Raw genomic sequence first — 25,230 nt, forward strand, 5'->3', positions numbered from 1 at the left:
ACTGTGTAAATTTTACCTACTAACTTCAACTAGGTTCTTGTAGCAATGGTTAGTCATGTTTATGACTGTGTTCACTTATGTGTTTTAAGTTCTTTTTTATGTTGTTTTAACAATCATTATTAAATGCTTAAATAATTAGAAATGGATTGTCCATTTTGGATTTATTGGTTATGTGTTGCAGATATTTACTTGTTATGTTTTGATTAGAGAGATATTGTTACTTATGTTATGTTTTACATTTGAGATGACCTAAAGTTAGATGTTAGACTACTATGTTGTTTAGTTGATCATATTAGCATGACGATGCCATTTTGAGATGACAATGTGTTTTATGATGATATTTGGTTGTCTGGTATTTGGGCATATCATTGATTATGTTAGATGATGGATTTAATGCTATGGTTATTTACTTCATTCTTGTATTGTTATGCTTTATACAAACGTGAGTGATATAAATAGATTATTTTAGCATAATTAAATAAATGCTTAAATTAGGTAATTTAATGCATTTATTGCTTTGACTATGTTATTATATGCAATTGCATTTGATCGTGTTGTTCAGTGTGCAAGATTTATATCTCTGGCAGTGGCAGATGTAGTTAGTGATTTAGCTATTCATATTTTACCAATGTCATCCCTATATGGTCAATACATCCTTATTTTAATTGATTAATTAATCCTTCTAGTGATTATTAGATCTAAACTCATTTGCATTATGTGATTAGACTAGTGAGTGTGTCTATGCATTTAGAGGTTCACATTGTCACAAAAGTTGTTAAAGAAATTTATGTGTTTTTGGGTTTTTGGGCTTTTGATTGACTTATTTTAATTTTTGGAAGCTTTTCCATAGATGAATTCCTATTTATAAGAATAGCCTTTTTTTTTGTAGGTTGATTTGGGATTTAACTAGGTTGGCTGGTTATTTTCTCTAATCAAATATTCACACAAAAAGTGAATAAATATCTAAAAAGGAATTTAATTCCTCACTTCTCACTTTTGAATTAGAAAGTTGGAGAGTAAAACCCAAAATCCTCTTCATGAGGATTTAATATTTTGTTCATTGTGGGAGCTATAGGCATGGGATCGTCACAAGGTTGAGCTTGTTGGATCTAACTTAGGGAAACCTTGGATTGCCATGATTTTTGGCTACTTCTATGGGCTATTTATTTTACGATTCAGATTCCCATTTTCCCCTTTTGGCTGTGAGGTAGGGCTTTCCTATTTTATGCATTTGGCTTTATTTCTACTTCTATTTTTGGTAGGCATTTTTTTTGGAGGCCAAGAACTAGTGTTCCCCTCTATTTTTGTATGCTAGTTCCACTTGGTTGGATGCGTATGAACATTTAACTATTTTTGGGATGAGGGTTTGGGGTTTTATGCCGTTATGGTGGCCATTTTTGCATACAGTTTTTGAACTTGATTATTTTTGGATTTTTGGGGTTTTGTACTGAAAGGATAAATAAATTTTAATTTTAAGGTTTTTCCAAAATTTGCAATTTTTACCTCATTTTGCATGCTGCCCTATTTTCTCAAGTTTTCTTGGCATGAGTTAGGTTGTAGACTTGGATTATCCATTTGGATATCAGTCAGACCTTTGTTGCACTTTTATGTTGCATTAGGATACATGTTGCATCTGTACTCCCGATGTTGTGTTTGGTTTAGTGATTTTATACTTGGTGTTATTATTTCTTTTAGACCTTTGTATTATTTCGTGGAAACTAGGATTCATGTAGAATCTATACTCTCAGATTGAGGCTAGTTGACTAAGTTCATGATGTTTGGTCTTGTTGTATCATTGGGATTCATGTATAACCCATACTCCTAGATTGAGGCCTATTGAGTGATTTCATGATGTGTGGTTTTATTGGCTTTGGGATTTGTATAGAATCCATCCTCCTGAGTTGCTTTCAATTGGGTATTTTATATTTGCATTGTGTTCTCATCCAGTCCTCATGTTATGATCTTCATGATGGTGGTGTAACACACATGAGTATGTGCACATACATTTGTCGGAGGACTTGTGGGTCTTGATCTTCCATGGTGCACATAAATTGTTAGAGGACTTGTGGGTCTGGATCTTCCATGGTACTTTAGGAAGTTATGATCATTGGGGTTGGGATGGGAGTATGCATGCCCATAGGCACTTGTCATAGGATGAGCATGGGTAGGGTATGGTAGTATATGGAGGGGGATTCTATCTTATAGCTTGGTGATCATTGTGCCTAGAGGGTTGGCGGAGGACAAGAAGTTTTAAATAACTAAACAAAATGTGTGTGTGGTAATAAAACTTAAGATGATAAAATTTTGTGTCAAGCCATTCCATTGAGGGATGTTGAATCTACACAATCCAAGCTTGGGCTTTTTGATGCCAAGTGACTCTCCATGATGTTAGCCCCTACTTAGTAGCCTTATGATTGTCTAACCAGGACCTGTACTACTTGCATTGTCTTAGGTTCTTGGTTACAACCATCATATTGTCTAGCATGAGTGTTAGCCATCAATGATTGTTTTGTATGTGTTTGTGGTTGGATCATTATCTCCATAAGCATGGTGGATGTGGACCTATGGGTTCCACATGGTTGGGAGGCATAGCTACCTACACCACTGCTAGAGACCGGTGTATAGAGATAGTATTTTATTCTAGTTTGACCGTTACTAGATATTTTCACTTGATGCTTTAGGTTCTGGAGTATGCTTTCTTGTGATTTATGCTTTCATTGGAATGCTTGGATATTATGCTTAGATGATGTTAGTTTATTTAATGCATTCCCATATTATGATGCTTAGCATATGACTAGATGATGTGAATTGTTGTATTTGATTATCTATTGCTTATTGGTTTAGCATGTTAGATTTCCTTATTATTGTGATCAGCATGTGATAGGTGATGTTATCTACTTTGTAGGATTATCTTATGCTTTCCTACTAGCGTGTTAGATTTCTTTATGGTTATATTGTAGCATGTTTTAGTAGTGACATCCCTATTATGATAGTACCAATGATCTGATCATTGGATTTGGATATTAGGTGTAGGGGATGGCTAGAATCCATGATGGTCTTATGATGCTATTGATGGTTGGGAGGAAACACATACTTAATTTTTTTGTACATTGTGATGTTGCTTTCAATATTTTCTTGACTTCTTTGGTTTAGATGGATAGATATTCCTCTTTCCTTGTTGTTTATGCAATCGAGTGTTCATTCCTCGATTTACATAGATTTGATACTCCCTAGTGTGGAGGTTTTCATGTTTTGATGCTTTTTATTTATATTTTATTGTCATACTGATGTGTTTTCTCATGTGGAAAGGTAGTTCCTTGTGCAAGAATGTACTTCCTCATGTGAGAATGTATTTCTTTGTGCAAGAATGTGAATCCTCACATAGTGTGCAAGAATCCTCACACAAAGCCATGTACTTTCTCACACAAAGTGTTGCAAGGTCTCGTGTGAAGCTCGAGACTAGTACACTTTCTTCCATGAGAAATAGGGAACATTTACGCTTGGTCAAGGAAGGTTTGAAAGTGGGTTTTGGACACCTTATTTGATTTCACACTTTTCCTATTCAAAATAGTCTTTCTAGGGGGTTTAAAATATATCGTTGAAGTATAAGTTGACGTATATTTAATTCCTTATGCTTAAGATATATTTTAATAAATGTGACAAATCTTTTGAGATAGGTTTTGGACCTCTTTGAGAGAAGATAAAGATTCTAGGAAATTTTAGGGCTTTAGGATTTCAGACTTAGCCAAATTTTTGTTGATGAGTGGTCATTTCTTTGAGCCCTTATCATGTGCATGGTTGTTGTTTGCTTTTGTTTGCATGTGTAAATTTGGTAGTGGCATTCAAAGATTCATTGGTTGTTGGGATTGTGGTGAAGTCTTCCATTGTGATCTTTGTGATCCATGTATGATGTTGTCATGTGCATTCATCCTTTTAAAAAAAAATTCTTGGCTTGTATTAAATCCTTGTTCCAGGAATCTCTGAGCAGGTCATTACATTTGGTATTAGAGCCCATGTTCAAGATTTGAGATCTCTGCATGTATGTTGCCCATATGTTTGGTGTTTCTTTTTGTGAGAGTGAGTGTCTTGGTGAGAGCTCGTGATCTATGTTGCTTTGGTATCTACTTGTGATGGACTTTCTTTTCTAGTAGATGTGACTAGAGCCCTATAAGGAGATGGAAGTGAGCCTTTCCTATTTTTGTTAATAGAATTGATGTATCTTGTTGGTTGGTTGCATGGATGTGACCCTTTTAGGATGGAACCACTGATTGGTGTCTATGTCTTGGCTTTGAGTGCCTTCTTTTGCTTCTCCTTGTAGAGTAAGGTGCATTGTTTCCTTGATTTCTTCTAATTGTAAGTAAAGAAATGAATCTTATTTTGGATTCTATGTTATATCATTATATTAATTAAATGGTTCCTTTCATTGAGAAATGAGTGTTTATTGTGAATCATTGCAAAGGAGTAGGTTTTGCATTATATCCTTGGGTTAATGACTTAAGTCCCCAATCTGATTGCTTCTTAAGCTTATGGAAAATTGTATTAAATTGATGAATATTTAAATGTTGCATTGTATGGAAAAATAATTATCAAAATTATTGTTGTTTGTATCTACATGAGGTTACTGATGGTATAATGCTTGATGTGTGTGAGTGTGTTCTCTAACGTTGCTAGGATGATGTATTCCTTAGCATTTTGTGGTGATTTATCCCTCTTGTGTGACTATACTTAGTCATTACTTGTAATGTGATTTGTTTGATGCCTTATTTTATTTGGTTGGAGGTACTTTCCTCATGTTGTTGGGCTAGCATTGGTTTTCAATATTTTCCTCTCTTGGAATAGTCATCAAAATTTATCTATCGCTCTCTATGATAGTTGTCACATTTGACTTATTGTTGAAATGAGCTCTTTTTGATACTTACTTTTGGAATTGACAATTCCCCCATTTGGGCTTTTTTTTTTGTTTCATCATGACTATTCTAAATGTGTTTTAACTGCTACCCAGTTGTGTGTTGTAACTCTACCATGTACATCTCAAAACTCTGGTAGTACATATAAGGGATAATATCATAGAGGACATAATAGTGTGCTTGTAGTAATTGAATGGTTTTAATGGTGATTAAACTTAATAGTGTTCTGAAAATAAAATTGAAAAGATATGTACTTACTTTTATGGAAAGTGACTCTTGAACCCTTGCTTTGAAAACCTTTTAGTTTCATTGTGCATTAAGGCTTATGTTATGATTAATTAATGAAATTATAAAAGAGAAGTAATGATGGTTTCAATGTGCGAATTACCTTTCATTCCATGTCTTATGTTGTTTTGGGCATGTGTGTTCTTGAATAGGTTTGGATCTTTTGTCTGTCGCTTGTCTTGGTGACTAAGACTGTTGATTTTTCCTTTGTGGTTTTGTCCTGAGTGGTGACTCAAAATATTAAGTCTTAGGAGTCTCTTAATTTCATCATGTTGTAGTCCTCATTGATATCTTTCTGACACTTCTTCTAAGTAAAGGTAGTTTTTGTGTTGATTTGAAATTTCACATGAGAAACTGGTTCATTTCCCTTTCTTACCTAGTTTACTGAGAAACTTTTCATGAGATTGTGCTAATGCAAAGTTTCACTTGGGGAAAAAGAAGTAACTCTTTCACACTTCTAGATTTGCTAATCAATGTTTCGAGTACCTTTTTTGAGTACAGACCAATCCAATCATGATATATCATATTTATGGCCATTGGAGAAGTTTCCTTCTTCATGTTATTCATAATGGAAGAGTTATATAGTCTTCATAATCTATTGGGTACTTTTTGGAGTTCATGCTTGGGTTTGTGTGTTTCCTATGCATTGATCCACCCTTGTGAGGTGAAGTTTGGTTTGTGAGAATTCCTTGTTTAAGGATGATGTTGCTTTGTTATTTGGGAGTGACTCAGTTCTTTGATGAATCTAGATTCTCCTTTTTGGATGTTGACTTGATTACATCTTTGTATCCCTTTCTCTCTTGAGAGAGTAGGCTAGCATGGTTATGCCACTAGCTTAGTTAGTGTTTTCAAATGATTATATTGATGGTTGGTGGGATTGTGAGTTCCCTAAAACATCTCAGTCTGATTTAGTGTAGAGGTTGAGAGAGGCTCACTCTCAGTTCTAATACTCTGCAGTTTCTTTCTCCCTAAGCTTGTTTCTTCAAGAGGATTATTTCAATCAAGTTTTCTCATTGATCATTGACTTGAGGTTGGAAATTGAGTTTAGCCATAGGTTGGATGTGGTTTTCCTAACAAGGTTCTAGAGGGATAGGTTATCATTGGACACAGGTTACCATCTTATGACTTGGTACACAGGCATTACATGATTGTGTCTCTTACAAAAGTCTTTGAACCTTGTGGAAAGGTGATATCTTTTCTAGTTGGGTTATATAACCCTAGTTCCTAGTAGTAGTTGAGTATTTGTACCTTGGAGAGGCATTGTAATCCTATGATTGGTGGTGAGTAGTCTTTTGGAGTGTGTATTTTTGTTGGTAAATTGTCATCTGCTTTATTCTAATGTTGAGTTTATGTGGATTCCAGAATGATCATGTGTTATGATAGTATTCTTGAGAATTTGGGATGGTTATTCCCAATGATTCCAACTCTTGTTAGAAGCATGTCATGTTTTGACCTTGTTTTGTGGTCATGTGGTAGGTGCATGTCATAGTTGAGCACCTATTGACGAGGTAGAGTGGGTTTTTCCTTGCCTTGTATTGTTGACTTTATGGCTAGATGGCTTTTTCCTAGCGCATATAAGGTTCCTTGTTGTGGAGCTTGTTTTAGTGTAACACCTTTCTCTTATGGTTGACCTATTTGGGGGTTGATGTGATGGTTTGAGAATGTTCGGGTGATTTGGGTTTGACTTGTAGTGAGTTTGTGGAGTCATCCCTATTGCTTGGTTTTGATTTTTCTCTTAGCGTGTTGGGTTTCTATTCTTGGATTGCAGGCTTCTAGAAGTAAGCCTAGTCTTTAGAGGAGATGATGTAGTGTCTCTCCCATTTGACTTCTATAATTTATCCTGATGGATGCAAGCTTGTTGATCTTTTGTTGTGATGGATCATGATTGTGAACATGAGTGGTCTACACTGTATAGGTGATTTGATGTATCTTTCTGTATCAATTTCTTTGATTATGCTTATGGTTGATTTATGAGATTATGATGTGATTTATGGTTCACTAAGGTTTGTGCTAGTGGTTACCAAGTTCTATGTGGTATCATGAGGCTATTCCGTGATTACACTAAGATGTGTGTAGAGATTGCACTATGTACTTTTTACTTGCTACCTTGGATTAGGTTCTTGTAGAAATCGTTAGTCATGTTTATGATTGTGTTCACTTATCTATTTTAAGTTCCTTTTCATGTTGTTGTAACAATCATTATTAAATACTTAAATAATTAGAAATGGATTTTCCATGTTGGATTCATTGGTTATGTGGTGCGGATATTTACTTCTTATGTTTATGTCTGAGAGATATTGTTACTTATGTTATGTTTTACATTTGAGATGACCCGAGGGTTAGATGTTAGACTACTATGTTTTTTAGTTGATCATATTGGCATGACAATGCCATTTTGAGATGACAGTGTGTTTTATGATGATATTTGTTTATCCAGTATTTGGGCATATCATTGATTATGTTATGCGATGGATTTAATGCTATGGTTATTCACTTCATTCCTATACTTCACTCCTACATTTTTATTCTTTATGCGAATCTAAATGATATAAATATATTATTTTAACATAATTAAATAAATGGTTAAATTAGGTGATTTAATACATTTATTGCTTTAGCTATGTTATTATATGCAATTGCACTTGATCATGTTGTTTAGTGTGTAGGATTTTTATCCCTGGTAGGGGCACATAGAGTTAGTGATTTAGTTATTCATATTTTACCAATGTCATCCATGTATGGTCGATGTATCCTTATTCAGTAATTGAATAATTAATCCTTTTGGTGATTATTAGATCTAAACTCATTTACATTATGTGATTAGACTAGTGAGCATGTCTGTACATTTAGAGGCTTGCATCGTCATGAAAGTTGTTAAAGAAATTTATGTTTTTTTGGGTTTTTAGGCTTTTAATTGATTTATTTTAATTTCTGGCAGCTTTTCCATAGATGAATTCCTATTTATAAGAATACCCTATTTTTGTTTGCATTGATTTGGGGTTTAACAAGGTTGGCTGGTTATTTTCCCTAATCGATTATTCACTCAAAAAGTGAATAAATATCCAAAAAGGAATTTAATTCCTCACTTTTCAATTTTGATTTATTGTTTTTTTCATTGTGGGAGCTGTGGGCATGAGATTGTCATGAGGTTGAGCTTGTTGGATCCAGCTTGAGGAAACCTTGGATTGCCATGATTTTTAGCTCCTTCTGTGGGCTATTTATTTTATGGTTTAGATTCCCATTTTACCCTTTTGGCTGAGAGGTAGGGCTTTCCTATTTTATGGTTTTGGCCCCATTCCTACTTTTATTTTTTGTAGCCATTTTCTTGGACGCTCAGAACTAGTGTTCCACTCCATTTTTGTATGCTAGTTTTACCCAGTTGGGCAAGTATGAACATTTCCCTATTTTTTGGGATGAGGGTTTGGGGTTTTATGCCATTATGTTGGCCGTTTTGGCATATGGTGTCCAAACTTGATTAATTTTGAATTTTTTGGGTTTTTGTACTAAAAGGCCAAATTGGTTTTAATTTTGAGGTTTTTCCAAAATTTGGGGTTTTTACCTTGTTTTACGTGCCACCCTATTTTCTTAAGTTTTCTTGGCACGAGTTGGGTTTTGGACCTGGATTATCCGTTTGGATATTAGTCATGTTGGAGTTTGAAAACTACTAAGCAACAAAATGCTCAATAACAAGATGACATTACTCACACAATCTAAAGACTAGCCAATTCTTATTAACAATTGTATGTGCAAACCATTTGGGCCCAACTTCAACAAAACCAAGGGTGGTTTTCTACTCTTCAGGCTCTACAAAACTAGGGTGGGTATACTAAGGGATGATTCAAGATTGGGAAACACTGTATGAGGAATATTTTAGTTTCATTCTAATTCTCATCTCAAATCCTCAAATACATGCATAATTTGTAATGCCCTGCCAAGGGATCCAAAGAATTAACTTAGAATTTCACTAAGTTTGGTAACATTTTTTTTTTTATTACAAGAATGTGAATACCACATATGACTGATTCACCATAACAGAAGCAATAGCAATGTCCATCTAGAGAGTAAACATGATATGCACAATAGATTACATTCTTTAAGATCCCTTAACGTTGAATTACATACATGAATCTATCTAGTACAACATCCACATGAAATAATAATGATAAGTCCAATGTTCAATTATTACATATCCAAATGATCATTCATCCTCTGTACATGTCACAGGGTATGAAGGCTTAAAAGAATATACATATGTAGGATAAGGTACATCATCCTATTCTAATCCATTATACATCAAAGTAAAGATAATCACATGATTCACATGATACATCATCATAAAAGTCATATACATCCATCATAAAGATCAAATAAAATAAACTAAGTGCACGGTTCCTCCCAACCGTTAATAGCATCATTAGACCATCATGGGCCCTAGCCATCCCTCCGTGCGTAACATCCCAAATCATCGAAGAGATCATCAGTATTAACATAGTAGGAATGTCACTCCTAATAAATACAACATCATATGTAGAAAGTAATTTAACATGCAAATATAAGCATAAGATAACAGCATCTAACATATGCTAATCATCAATGAAAGGATACATATCCACCATCACGAAGGACGCATCATCCATGATGTCTCAATGAATCTCAAATGATACGAGTGGAAAATACACTACCACCCGACCGCATGGTACCTAAGTGGTCCACTCCCACCATATTGAGGAGATAATCTCAAGTCCCAAACAGGCTATCAAATCACATAGCACAAGTCTCTAAAGTCCAGGAATCCTAAAAGTATACTAACTCAAAGGTTCCAATCAAAACAGACATCTACTTCCCAGAGGCACACAATGACATGTAGGAACCTACTATTCAAGCGAGAAAGTGTCATCGCATTTATCTCGTACAAGTTACCCTGGCAGTTAGCTAAACTCCACGGGTCCATACAGATCTCATGCGGCCACTAGTATCCTTTCATACTGAAAAGGCATACTATGGAATGCAAGGTCGCAACCATGCGTTCTCTCTACTCCCATCCTAGCCTATACAAGCACTCAAGGCATGGGCGAGAACCAAAACTCTTATCTTTTTAGGTTCATTCAGTTAGTATTAAGTGTGAATGTTATCACTTATTAATCCAACTTACAATGAGTTACCCTAGCAGCCTCTTAGGGCCTTGGCCCCCATTGCAAGCCACTTCCTGACACTACATGCAGATATCCTACCCTAATGCTCATGGTATCATAATCATAAAGAAAGTCCATAAAATCATCAAACATCCAAAATAAGAATCATCAAATATCCATGATAAAATCATCAAATATGCATAAAAGCATCAAATCTCCATGAGCAATATCCATAAAAAATCATGACTACAACAACTCTCTATTGGCAACTGAAGTATCACTGATAATCAAAGTATCCATTGGTTTGTAATAAACAGAATATATCTCAAAATAGATCACCATATCCATTGGTTCTCAACAAGCAACCAAGAATATCTCAAAAAACATACTGATCGAAGACTCCAAAATGGTTGAGTCATACATGTCACAACATGACATCATCAAGAATAAATCCACATATTAGTCCCATCATGGCGACTAGAATATATCCAAGGATAACTGATCGATGACCAAAAATAATGGTTAAGTCAAGGGTCTCAAACATAAGAATCTCAACTTTAACAATCAGTAATCACAACCAATACATAGAGCATTTCATCACATAATCATGGTTGGGTTTATAAAGATCGAGAAATAAAACATCATCATGACATCACAATCACATAACCCCCAAGCCTCTGGTAGATGTCCTATACCGGTCAACACTAGTCAACCCAAAACCCAAAACATTAGCATAAGGAATACACAATGTAAACACATGTTTTGGTTTTGCTAAGTTTTCAAATTTAAATTCAAATGCCAAGTCTCAGTTTATGTTTCCAAGTTTAGAGAAAGATTTTAAAGGAACATTTTGTACGTTTTTCCCATGTACTATTTTTGGATGGATTAAAAGTTCCCTCTAAACTTCAATTTCCAATTATAATATTTAAAAAAAATGTTTCCCACCAACTTTAATTTCATATACTTTATATATTTTATGATCTAAAACTATTAATTAAATCTTAATAGTTAAAATTATAAAATTACAAAACTATTCATCATTATAAAGATGAATTCTTAAATCTTTTACCAAAAATTTTAAATCTTTTAATAACATATTTATACATTACATATATACATACATATATATATATATATTTATTTATATTTAAATATATACATACATACATATATAATATATAATATTTATTTTTGCATTTTATAAAAATCGAATATTAATTTCGAATCATATCTCATAACAATCAAAATCGAATAACAAATTTTCTTTAACAAAGCCGAATTGCAGTAGTCGTCGGCTATCATTGAAGTGACACCTGCTGCGGGTACCCTGCGACTGATACTGTCATAGGTACGCTGCATAGAAGGTACCACGCAACCATACTGAGCACGGGTACAGGGGTGCAATGTCGCCCCCACCCAAATGTACATTTTTTAATATATATATATATATATATATATAAACAAACAATCGCAGCACGATTTTATATTTGCGAAAAATGTTTATTAAAATGTTTCCACCCATAGTAAGGTATCCGACTTTTAACTCATATGAATATATAAATATATTATATATATATACATATGTATGTATATATAGATATATATAAAGGTATATGTATATATATATGTATATATATATATATATATGTGTATATATATATATATATATATATATATATATATATATATATATAATATATAGAATCACAGTTCATTTATAAAAATAATAATTTATGAGTACAAGCTTTCATTTTCAGAATTTCTGTATGAAACTTGTTTTTTCAAAATTTTCCAATAACTAATTTTAATGGGTTTGTCCATGAATTGCAACCCCAGCCCATGTCAGTTTCAGATCTAAACATATAGAATCCTCAAATAAATTTTAATTGCCCAAATTGAGAATGCATAATGAAGACATATGGAAGACACAAAGAAGACAGGGAAAGCAAGATGTGGAAGTAGCATAAGTGAAATCACAAGAATCTACCCGGATTCTGATGCTAACTCACTCTTCCTCAGAAAACCCGCAAAGCAAGCTCCCTTCTTTAGATTTCTCAAATCCTCCAATGCTCCAATCGCTCTCCACACTAACCACGCTATGTCCAAGCTTCTAAGGAATGCCTGAATATATAGAGCTCTCAGGAAACCTCTAGAATGCTTCTAGAACCAGCTAGAAGGTGTCACCAACTAAGCATGGGCCTTTTCCAACCTTTTTGATAAGCCCTAGGGTTGTAGACACCATGTGCTCAATTGAGGCACTAATCCTTGTGTTGTTGACACATGAAAAATGGAGAAATACGTTAATTTCCAAGCAAGCTTATAACTCCAATTACTTTTTAAATAATTTCCATTTAAATATTTATAACTCCCATTTTAATTTAATAACTTTTATTTTAATTTTTATAACTTTTATTATTATTATTTTTTTATTAATTTATTAGTATTTTATAATTATTATTTATTTTAATTTTCTAATTTTTTTTTTTTTTTAAAATTTAATTCTTTTCTCTCAATTAATTCTCCTTGAATTTATTATAATCAAAATATTAAAAATCAGGATCTTTAATTTTCTCAAATAATTAATTTATTAATTAAATCTATTTGTTGAGATTTAATTAATAGAAAATTCACCATAAACCTTCATGATAAAATATGAAAACCCATCATAGGACAATTCATACAATTTCAGTCTAAAGGATTAAAAATCACGAAATATGTCATCCGACACATTCAGTGGGTGCTCAACTCTAATACTTGTCCTAACTCACTAGGACAAATGGTTTTAGGGTTTGGGATTTGAACTTGAGAATTTATCTCCCTTCTCTTATCATTGAGATAGTATAATAGGGTACGCTCATCCTGGCAATTCAGGGAAGTTGATACCCGGTACCTGCAACCTACAGAAAAACCATGCATGTACATACAATATATATAAATAATGCTAAACTAAGCAGACAATGGCAGGAAGTGGTGCATCGTGTAGATCTCGACTAAGCAGGTGACTACGACTCCCTTCCTTAACCACATCAAAAATGCCGTACAATAAGAAAACACACACACCATACACATGCAAGTATGGGGTAAGTATCCATAATAAAACACATGAGATAATGAACCATCTAATTAATCATCAACAGTAACTGAAAACAATATAATGATCATCATACATACATGAAATGTAAAGTCTAAATGATCTCATCATATAACAACTGAATCCATAACATAATATCAGATAGTCTCAAAACAATACCACTAATCCACCAACATAATACTAGTCCATCAAAGTCTAATAATAATAGAAAAAATGAGTCTAGAAAAGATGTTAATGAGGGTAGGCACTACATAATTCATGACAATTTGCTAAACACATCCCATATAACAGATTTGGCCAAAAATTCTTCTATAGGTCTGCAGATGTTCTCAGCAATAGTGGCTAACTGAAGCTAAAACATTCCATGCAAACAAGTACAGGCCAACTTTGAAAATCTTCAAGAAATAAAAGTAAAATTGATTATAATTCTGCATCTAAAAACCATTCATGACTCATTTCTCTTCTAGGTAAATCAATTTGATTAGTGCCTAATCCATTGGGGTTCAGAGTCTACTACAAATTCTTAGATCTAATTCGTTGTCTTACAAAAATTTTTATCAGCAATTCTTATTAGAATTCATCATTCAAAAATCCTTTCCACTACTACAGAAACCTTATCAAATTCATCAAAGTTTTACTTAATCTAGTGTACTAATAGCAGTGATGAACAAACATACAACCTAACTGGATTGCATTCAATTGCATGAGCCTTTACTCATACAACATCAAGATAACCAAGTAATCAAAAGGAGACAAGATTCAAAAAGAATTGATATGGGGATAGCTCATATTTTGTATTCATTTTATTTGAAAATTGTATACATTTACAGTAAACTCAGAAAGACCTTAGAAAGAAACACAGAGATCATTCTATTATCCATGCATTCTTAGAAACTAATAGAGAAAATGCATCACAAACTTGCTCCAAACAATGGACAAAAAATTGACTAAGTATCACTTAGAAAAAAATAGAATTTGGACCCTTTCTCTAACCCTAGAATCTCACTTTATATAGTGTGAGATGCAACAAGCTTTAGGCTAAGAGAAAAAGACAGGTCTTTTACAACGAATATTTACATACACTTATCACAAAGTGACAAAAATGTGGGTAATAGAAGATATCCAAATCAAAACATTCTTTTTGTTGGGTAAGCTTCTATCACATCTTCTAACACTGCTGAGTTGGCTGCTATTCTGATCCTTCTTTGTATGCAACAACCAAATTAGCCAATGATGAATTTGGTTATGATGATGGCACATTAACCTCCACCTACGGGTCTTCATCGCCTTTATCCGTTATGGTGGAAGTAACTTCTACCTTTTTCTCTTCTTCAATCATATCAACATCCTGTGGGCTCGAGCTTGCAACTAAAGGTGACTATTTATTTTTGTCTTCTTCTTCTAGTTGGGCTTGTTTAGTGACAGTGTCAATGATTTGGATTTCTTCACCTTGCACCTCATCACTGTTAGTTTCTTCTTCATCAAACTGTTCACCAGGAGCCATTTCTACCATCCACTTGTCAAAAAGTGTGTCATCTGGCCAATTGAATTGCAAAATATCCTTCTATCTTTTTAATATGTATTTAGCCTCATTATCAATATCAACAAATTCCTATTTTAAAGAATCAAAGAATATTTGGGCCTTCACCATTTCTTCTATTTTGGTATCCCACCATACATGCCCTATTTCATTTACAATTCTGTTCATCCTTAAACAAAAAATATCATCTAGTTCCTTCACCCATTCCTCTTTGCTTTTCAAATTATTTCTTTTATCAAAGGCACAAGGAAGCAAACTAAATTTCTGGCTCTTGTACTTGTTCAAGTAGCCTACTATTATTCTTTGTAAATGAATCCTTTTATTGTTGAAATTAGGAAGATAAAAAATAATATCAATTTTTTTTTCAATTTGATCAAAAGAATCATCTATAATAGAGAAACACAAAAAAGTTATTGCTTTCTCCCTTCTTACCCATTTATTCACAATAGGCTTTAGAGCCTCATCATTGGCTTTCAACTCCTCCCAGATACTGATCACCCTAGCCAACTGATAAAGAACTAGTGGCCACTCAACTTTGTCCCCCAAATATGTGAGAGCTTTTCTTAGTTTATCTTCATATTTGGACTCCAATTCTACATGTAAGGTCCACAGTTTAGCTTTTTCTTCTTCAAAATCCTCAGCAGTGTAGTACTATGGCCTTTGGGGTGTATCTGGTATTTCTATGAGGGGGGTGGATTTGAAGGGTTCAATTGGGGGGTGAGGGTATGTTATTCTTGGCCTATTGATTTTCCCAATAGCTTGTTCTCAAGCTCAATTCTCTTTTTTACCTCTTTATTGTAGGCATCTACCACTGTTTCATACTTTCTCTATAGCTCAGTCATCTCCTTTTCTTCCCTTTCTATAGTAGCCAAGGCAAATTGAGAATAATCCACATTCATGTGGGTTGCTTGTACATGTGAGGTATCAGTAACTCTCCTCAAAATGATACTCCCTATTAGTCCTAAATCATTAGGCTATGATGGAGCAGTCCTGGACCCTCTTCTCAATGACCACATAACAAGAGCAGCTTGGTCATTACTGAATGCAGTTCCCAAGAACTCCTTTTTATTTGGATCTTGCAATCCCAAATTATTTGACACAGAATTAAAAATCAAGGCATCAGCAATGTCCCAATTGGGTAATAATAAAATGTTTGTAGCCTTTACCATCTATCTTCCTTCTTCAGGGGTTATATTCTAGAACTCTTGAATCATTTTTTCCTTTATTTGACTTTGAATGGAGGCTTCATCCATCTTTGGATGCTCTATTTTCATATTTTTACACCTTCCCTCAAAAATGTGCATGTTTTCCCTCCAAGCAAACTGATCGAAAACCTTAGACCTTACAAAACTATCATCAAACAATTTTTTTTGACTAGCTTGCTCCAAAATAGGGTCTAATTCCCTTCCCCTGAAATCTTCTATAGTTAACTCAAAACTTGGCACAAGAGGCTCTTGAAGGTTCCCTTCATCTATCTCTACCTGGGTAACAAAAACTCCCCCTTATGATCCAATTTGTTCAATTTTCTCATCAGTGAGCTGCTCCTCCTCAATTCTCATAGGGGTTTGGGAAGGTGAGTAACTTTCATCATGTGATTCATCTTCTCGTATTATTTTTCTTCTCTTAGGAGAAGGTTCAGGTGGCCTTTCTTCAAAAGCAACACTAGTAGATTCAACTATCTATTTTTCTTTATTCACAATGGACCTCTGATCCTAAATGATGGTATATCCTGTCCTCCTTTGCACAACCAGTGGGTCTGCACATATATTGGGAGTGAAACCCAATTTCCTCATTATTTCCATGGCTTTATCTAGAAAAGAATCAATGAAATTTTGCTTCTTCTCATTCATCACCTCCATTATTTTGGGGAATATACTCATAAGATTTTTTATTATATCTGCATTAGTTGTAGTATTACTAAGAGGGTTGTAATCTTTGTCAAAACAATTAATAAAATTGAATTTTTTTGAATAAACTCTCCATTTTACTTTCTTTGTTCCTTGCTCCTATAGAGAGTACTCATTCCTTATTATATCTTCAAGGAAATAAAATTCATGCTCAACTAGATGAAGTTTGATCCTATGCCTAAGGGCTAAATTAAAGAAACCTTCTGCATCACAAAACTGAGAGTGAGATACAACCATTTTATACTGCTCCAAAAATTTGTAGAGGAAGACCCATCCTTCCTTGGTTATTACAAATTGGTGGGATACTGTGCAAGTGGGAAAAATTGATCCTATTCCCCTTTTGTGCAAAAAGGCTTCTTCCACTCCTCCCAACTACCACAAAAACTCAGCCACTCCTACCTTTAAGGGCACCTGGTAAGGTAGTACATGGGGTGTTCCCTTGAATCCATAAATTATGATAACAGTTGAAACTGAATATGGGATGACATCTCCCCAATTATGTGAAACTTTCAAATTATGGGGTTTTTCCATAGTCCTAACAAGGTGCATTAGGAATCTTGGGATTGTCTCTTAATATGAGGCACCTTAGTTTGGAGGCGAATTGCTTGTAAAATCTAACAAAATTGGCATTTTCTGCTTCCCCAGTCATATCTGCACTCCATAATTGAACTAGCAGTGCTTCCTCCTCTTGTTCTCTATTTAAAACCATTTCTTTACCAAAGTATGTAACCCCCTTAAACAAAAACATATGCATCAATAGGGAGTATTGGCCCCAAACCTTCTCCACCTTTCCTTCAGCAATCCCCACCAATCCATTGTGAATTTCATTAGCCAGGCAGGAAGAAAAATCAAAAATTATTTCTACACCAAAAGAGGAAATTTAAGTGATCATATACATGAAACTCACAGGGATAAAGTCTTCTTCACCCTCTCCAAAAACTCTGCATAGGGTCCTGTATATCTCTATTGCCCTAGCATTGAAGCATGATTTCTTGAAAGGTTCTTTGGAGGATGATGTTATTGCTAGTAGGGTTCCAATTCTCCCAATGTAGGCCCTCAATGCACCTTGTCTAACTACATCTTTCTTTGACATATATTCTTTTTCTAAATCTGTCAAATCATTGGGCACATGATACATAGTGAGAGGTCCCAAGCGAGAAACTTCCTTAATCTCTTCTAGACTGATGTTGATTAGAATTTCACCATCTACTCTTCTCACTACCCTAGTGGCTTGATCATAACTCTTCGCCACGACCTCAAGGAGGTCATAATTCATGAATACACTAGGAACAACTAGCTTTCCTAGGTCAAAATTCCATATATTGGCATGTGGGGCAAACAATTTTCTTTCTGCAAACTGTTTCTTGAACAAATTCAAACCAGTTTGCAAGGTTTGAGCATCTTGGACCCAATTACCTTGAATTCTATCCTCATTTTTCTCTATATTTCTGCAAAAATTTTGCAAACAAAATGCTTCACAAACTTGCCAAACTTTAACATGATTTCCTTCAGTAATTGCTTCTTCTTAGGGAAAGCTCGAAATCTTTGTTCGTGTAAGGTGAAACTGATTAAATCTCCTGTATTATACTCTATTTTTCCTCACATGTGAAGCCTTCATGTCTAATTAATACACAGAGTGGCACCACCTTTTGCATTTAAATTTTTTCCATCGATCTTTAAAAATCCTACGATCATTTGATACCAAGAAAAATAACTTGGTGTCACACTTGACAAGTTGGCCAGTCAATCTAATGAAAAATGCCCACGTACACAGCTCTTTCCTTGATGTTACTTCTTTCTAGACCTACTGGCAATTGAGGACATGTGTTAGCAGGTTGCTACTTCACTATACATAAAGAACAAGCAACTTATCATAGTGAAGCAGTGACAGCCATCGATTTGATCTTGATCTTGTAGATGATATGTTACTATACTACTTAGGAGGACATTGGTGGGCCCTCATTCACTACCTCACTATATGTATCACCCTATAAATTCTTCATGGTGAGACAACAACGACCATTGATCTGAGATTAAATCAAAGGTGGAGAAACCACACAAAGTTCCCTGAAAGGTGGTGGGTCCCATACTCGCTATGTCACATAGCTTAAACAACTTGCAACTTTCCATAGCAAGACAATGAGGAATGTTGATTCCACTTTGATCTAATGATTAGGATCTGTTGTACACTTTATGAATGGGGTGTGGGTCTAAGGTACTGATGACATAGGAAATTCTACATTGCTGGTACCCAACAAGACCTCACTTCAGTCCTAGTCACCATCTAGGTTACTTGAGGTTCCATTGGCTATTGATTTTCATGGTGCCTCACTACTTTGAAAATGACAAGATGTCAAAAAATTTTGATAGCAAGGTAGTGAGCTCTGATGACTTGAATAAAACTTGGCACCATGAAAAATAAGGACCCATCAAATCATTATCGCTCCTACCAACTGCTTCTAATAGTAGCAATTATTACTTGTCAGGCCACTTGGACAAACCATGGTTACCGAGAAATTTTGAGGCCATCGTATCTTTAATTTTACGGCACCTCACTACTTCTTCAATGGCAAGATGCTTAATTTTTTTGATAGCGAGGTAGTGAGGCATTGGAAAAACCCTCCTTCTAGCGTGAACTTCTGACTGCTTCCATTGGGTCTCTTTTCCTATTTTGACAGTACTTGCTAGGTGTACTTGACTGAAAAGTCAGCCTAAAGATGAATTTTTGACCACCTTATCTTAACTTTGCAGTCCCATTTTATAACTTTTGGGCTCTTGCTACCTCACTATACATAAAAAGTTCTCAAGTTCTTATAGCGAGGAAATGAGAATGATAGATTTATTTAGATCAGACGGTGAGGAATCTGAGATGAAAGGTAACTTTGGGGTGCGAAGAAAATAAAAGGAAAATAGAATATTCGCAAAATTTTATTTTCAATTATTTCACTCCTGAAAAATTTTTAAAAAAGGAATGGGACATAGGTTTCTTTTGCACAAAATTTTTCAAAGGCTAGCAAAAGGATGACTTAGCCAGAAACCCTATTATCCATTAATGGGTTCAAATCTGAATTTTTATACCTCGACAAAGAAAATTTATTATGTGAAAATTTAGACCAACAATTTAGACCTTTTTTGCACTTTTATATTGCATTGGGATGCATGTCACATCCGTACTCTTGATGTTGTGTTTGGTTGAGTGATTTTATACCTAGTGCTATTATTTCTTTTAGAACTTTGTATTGTTTCATGGACATTAGGATTTATGTAAAATCCATACTCTTGGATTGAGGCTAGTTGAGTGAGTTCATGATGTTTGGTCTTGTCACATCATTGGGATTTGTGTAGAATCCATACTCTTAGATTGAGGCAAGTTGAGAGATTTCATGATGTGTGGTTTTATTGGCTTTGGGATTCATGTAGAATCTATCCTCCCAAGTTTCTTTGAGTTGGATGTTTTATTTTCGTATTGTGTTCTCATCTAGTCCTTGTGTTATGATATTCGTGATGGTGGTGTGCCACACACAAGTACATGCACATACATTTTTTTGAGGACTTATGAGTCTCGATCTTCCATGGTACTTCCAAAAGTTATGGTTATTGGGGTTGGGATGGGAGTATGCATGCCCACAGGCACTTGTTGTAGGATAAGCATGGGTAGGGTAGGGTAGCATATGGAGGGGGCTTCTATCTCGTAGCCTACTGATCATTATGCCCAAAGGGTTGTCGAAGGATAGGAAGTTTTAAATAAGTGATAACTAAATAAAATGTGTGAGTGGTAATAAAACTTAAGATAATAAAATGTTGTGCCGAGCCATTCCATTAAGGGATGTTGAATCCTGACGATCCAAGCTTGGGCTTTTTGATTGCAAGTGACTCTCCATGATGTTAGCCCCTACTTAGTAGCCTTATGAGTGTTTGACTATGACCTATACTACTTGCATTGTTTTAGGTTCTTTGTTATAGCCATCATACTGTTTGGTGTGAGTGTTAGCCATGGATGATTATTTTGTGTGTGTTTGTGGTTGGATCATCTCCATCAGCACAATGGGTGTGGAACTATGAGTGCCACATGGTTGGAAGGCATAGCTACCTACATCACTACTAAGGACTGGTGTATAGAGATGATCTTTTATCCTAGTGCGGCCATTATTGGATGTTTTCACTAGACGCTTCCGGTTCCAAAGTATGTTTTCTTGTGATTTATGCTTTCATTGGAATGCTTGAATATCATGTTTGGATAATGTTAGCTTATTTGATGCATTCCCATATTATGATGTTTAGCATATGACTAGATGGTGTGAATTGCTGTATTGGATTATCTATTGCTTATTGGTTTAGCATGTTATATTTCCTTTTTATGATGATCAACATGTGATAGATGATGTTATCTACTTTGTAGGATTATCTTTTGCTTTCTTACTAGCATGTTAGATTTCCTTATGCTTATTTTGTAGCATGTTTTAGTAGTGATGTCCCTATTATGATAGTACTGATGATTTGATCAGTGGCTTGAGATTTTATGCAAGGGGGATGGCTAGGATCCATGATGGTCTTACGATTCTATTGACGGTTGGGAGGAACTACGTACTTAGTTAGTTGTTTTATACATTGTGATGTTGCTTTCGGTATGTTCTTTATTGCTTGTGTTTAGATGGATAGATGTTCCTCTTTCCTTGTTGTTTATGCACTCGAGTGTTAATTCCTCAATTTATGTGGATCTAATACTCCCCAGTTTGTAGGTTTTCATGTTTTTATGCTTTTTATTTATGTTCTATTGTTTCCCTTGTGTGTTTTCTCATGTGGAAAGGCAGTTCCTGATGCGAGAATGTACTTTAGTGTTCTTTAGTGTGCAAGATTTATATCTCTAGTAGTGGCACATGGAGTTAGTGATTCAGATATTCATATTTTACCAATGTCATCCTTGTATGGTCGATGTATGCTTATTTTAATTGATTAATTAATCCTTCCAATGATTAGACCAGTGAGCATGTTTGTGCATTAAGAGGTTTGCATTGTCACAAAATTTGTTAAAAAAAATTATGTGTTTTTGGATTTTTGGGCTTTTAATTGATTTATTTTAATTTCTAGCAACTTTTCCATAAATGAATTCCTATTTATAGGAATAGCCTATTTTTGTTTGGGTTGATTCAAGGTTTAACTAGGTTGGCTGGTTATTTTCCCTAATTGATTATTCACTCAAAAAGTGAATAAAAATCCAAAAAGTAATTTAATTCCTCACTTCTCACTTTTGAATTAGAAAGTTGGAGGGTAAAACCCAAAATCTTCTTCATGAGGATTTATTGTTTTGCTTGTTGTGGGAGTTATGGGCATGGGATCGTCACAAGCTTGAGCTTGTTGGATCCAACTTGGGGAAACCTTGGATTGTCATGATTTTTAGCTTCTTCTACATGCTATTCATTTTATGGTTCAGATTCTCATTTTGGCCTTTTGGCTGTGAGGTAGGGCTTTCATATTTTATGGTTTTGGCTACATTTCTACTTCTATTTTTAGTATCCATTTGTTTAGAGGCTAAGAACTAGTGTTCCCCTCTATTTCTGTATGCTAGTTCTACCTAGTTGGGTGGGTATGAACATTTCCCTATTTTTGGGATGAGGGTTTGGGGTTTTATGCTATTATGCTAGCCAATTTTGCATATGGTGTCCAAACTTGATTATTTTTAGATTTTGGGGGTTTTCATACCAAAACACCAAATGGGTTTTAATTTTAAGGTTATTCAAAAATTTGGGATTTTTACCTTGTTTTGTGTGCCACCCTATTTTCTAAAGTTTTCTTGGCACGAGTTAGGTTGTGGACTTGGATTATCTATTTGGATATCAATTAGACCTTTGTTGCAATTTTATGTTGCATTGGGATGCATGTCACATCCATACTCTCGACGTTGTAGTCGGTTGACTGATTTTATACCTGGTATAATTATTTCTTTTAGACCTTTGTATTTTTTCATGGACACTAGGATTCATGTAGAATCCATACTCTTAGATTGAGGCCAGTTGTGTGAGTTCATGATGTTTGGTCTTGTTGCATCATTGGGATTCATGTAGAATCCATACTCTAAAATTGAGGCCAGTTGAGTGATTTCACGATGTGTGATTTTATTGGCTTTGGGATTCATGTACAATCTTTCCTCTTGAGTTGCTTTTAGTTGGGTGTTTTATTTTTGCATTGTGTTGTCATCTAGTCCTTGTGTTATGATCTTCATGATGTTGGTGTGCCACACACGAGTATGTGCACATAAATTTGTCAGAGGACTTGCGGGTTTTGATCTTCCATGGTACTTCTAGAAGTTATGATTATTGGGGTTGGGATGGGAGTATGCATGCCTGTGGGCACTTTTCATAGGATGAGCATGGGTAAGGGTAGGGTAGCATATGGAGGGGGCTTCTATCTTGCAGCCTAGTGATCATTGTGCCCAGAGGGTTGGTGGAGGATAGGAAATTTTAAATAAGTGATAACTAAATAAAATGTGTAAGTTGTAATAAAACTTAAGATAATAAAATGTTGTGTCGAGCTATTCCATTGAGGGATGTTGAATCCGCACAATCCAAGCTTGGGCTTTTTGATCCCAAGTGACTCTCCATGATGTCAGCCCCTACTTAGTAGCATTAGGAATGTCTGACCAGGACCTGTACTACTTGCATTGTCTTAGGTTCTTGGTTATAGTCATCATAGTATTTGGTGTGAGTGTTAGCCATGGACAACTATTTTGTGTGTGTTTGTGGTTGTATTGTTATCTCCATCAGCACGACAGGTGTGGACCTATAGATGCCATGTGGTTTGGAGGTATAACTACCTACACAACTGCTAGGGACCGATGTACAAAGACAGTCTTTTATCCTAGTGCAACCATTGCTAAATTTTTTCACTTGACACTTTGAGTTTCAGAGTATTCTTTCTTGTGATTTATGCTTTCATTGGAATGCTTGGATACCATGTTTAGATGATGTTAGTTTATTTGATGCATTCCCAAATTATGATGTTTAGCATATGACTAGATGATGTGAATTGTTGTATTGGATTATCTATTGCTTATTGGTTTAGCATGTTAGGTTTCCTTATTATGATGATCAACATGCGATAGGTGATGTTATCTACTTTGTAGGATTATCTTATGCTTTCCTACTAGCACCTTATATTTCCTTATGCTTATATTATAGCATGTTTTAGTAGTGATGTCTGTAAGGAAACTCAGGTGCGGAAATAACTTCCTACACTAATCTCATAAGGAAAGTATGATGCAAATCCTATTAAAATATTCTACACTTATAGATTCAATATCATGTAGACAACAATATTTTAGCCAACCATGCATACAAAAATTAGACAGAGAATGAAACACATAACACAAAGATTTGCCGGTGGGGAAAAACCTTTCGGTAAAACAACCCCACCCCTGCAGAACCTGCACAATGTATTATCTTCAACAAAAGGTTAAAATACACTTGCAGTGCAAGCTCAACAGTGACAACAAAAGACTCTAATAGCAACTCATAGTACCAACAATACACTCTTACGCATCATCTCTCTTCGCAACCCTAAAAAATGCTTATAACATGCACTTTACTTTAGGGCTACTCCCAAAGGTAAACCGTATTAGGGTTTTACCATTCTTTGTATTGGGGTAAAGTGTACAGTACTCAAATATCTTAGTTGGCACATGTCTTCACCTATCATTAAATCTTCCTAACATAGCTCTTACGTGTCATAGGAATCTGTCCTAACCATTTTAGTCATGATCTCCTTATACACAATTCAAGATGTCAACACATCAACATTATTTGCAAGAAATACATTTTACAAAACAAATAATAAGAATAGGAATTATACAAGGTTGAGACACCTTATTCCTAACAATGTACCTATTATAATAGTATCGATGATCTGATCAGTGGCTTGGGATGTTAGGTGTGGGGGATGGCTAGAATCTATGATGTTCTTATGATGCTATTGACAGTTGGGAGGAACTGTGTACTTAGTTATTTTGTACATTTTGATGTTGCTTTTAGTATGTTCTTTACTGATTTGATTAAGATGGATAGATGTTCCTCTTTCTTTATTGTTTATTCACTCAAGTGTTCATTCCTCAATTTACTTAGATTGGATACTCCCTAGTGTGGAGGTTTTCATGTTTTTATGCTTTTTATATATATTCTATTGTCATGCTGATGTTTTTTCTCATGTGGAAAGGTAGTTCCTCACATGAGAATGTACTTCCCCACATGAGAATGTACTTCCTGATGCGAGAATGTATTTCCTCATGTAGGGAAGTGAATCCTCATACAGTGTGTAGAGAATCCTCACATGGAGCCATGCACTTTCTCACATGAAGTGTTGCAAGGTCTCACATGAA

This window comes from Cupressus sempervirens, chromosome 6 (genome assembly GCF_028749045.1).
Source record: "Cupressus sempervirens isolate cs-2001-9-10 chromosome 6, ASM2874904v1, whole genome shotgun sequence".
NCBI classification, from domain to species: domain Eukaryota; kingdom Viridiplantae; phylum Streptophyta; class Pinopsida; order Cupressales; family Cupressaceae; genus Cupressus; species Cupressus sempervirens.